Raw genomic sequence first — 474 nt, 5'->3', positions numbered from 1 at the left:
TTCATTTGTGTTACGTGTCCAACATTCCGCTCCGATTTCGTCACGCGCGCGCCCCCTCCTCTGTATTCGAAGAGACTAAGGAACCTCGCCCCGTGCCCCAGGGAGATGCAGTTTCGACCAATCACATCGGCGGATGGAGAGCCCCGGTCATCCGCCAATCAGGGAGCAGGATGCTGTGTAACCTCGCTACCTGTTACTATATAGAAGGGTCGAGATCTGGCGGTTTTAGAGACGCTGGAAGACTTAGTCTGGTTGGAACTGACGCCGTTTTTTTCGTCTAAAATCGATATTTTTTGTTCTTTCGTCATAAGGTGAGTAATGTCCATGTACTGAATTTTATTTGTCATTGTTCAAAGAGGTTTTAATATTCCTTGTGAGCTTGGTTTATGATAGAGTTTTATGTTGATCACTAGGATACGAAAAAACGCAGTTTTTTGGTTTGCTAATATCTTTTTGGGGGAGCTTCTAAAATTC

The 474-nt window shown here is 44.7% G+C and overlaps 1 long non-coding RNA gene across 1 annotated transcript in view; it reads left to right on the top strand.

The window, feature by feature from the left end:
• The first annotated feature begins 98 nt into the window (after positions 1-98).
• Positions 99-474, top strand: part of LOC119594904 — a 14,428-nt gene continuing 14,052 nt past the window's right edge. The window contains exon 1 of the long non-coding RNA XR_005230657.1: positions 99-311. This is a non-coding gene — a long non-coding RNA (uncharacterized LOC119594904). The remainder of the gene's footprint in view (positions 312-474) is intronic.

This window comes from Penaeus monodon, chromosome 34, assembly GCF_015228065.2.
Source record: "Penaeus monodon isolate SGIC_2016 chromosome 34, NSTDA_Pmon_1, whole genome shotgun sequence".
NCBI lineage: Eukaryota > Metazoa > Arthropoda > Malacostraca > Decapoda > Penaeidae > Penaeus > Penaeus monodon.
The sequence above is the reverse complement of the archived record's forward strand: the minus strand, read 5'-3'. Positions and strand labels throughout refer to the sequence as shown.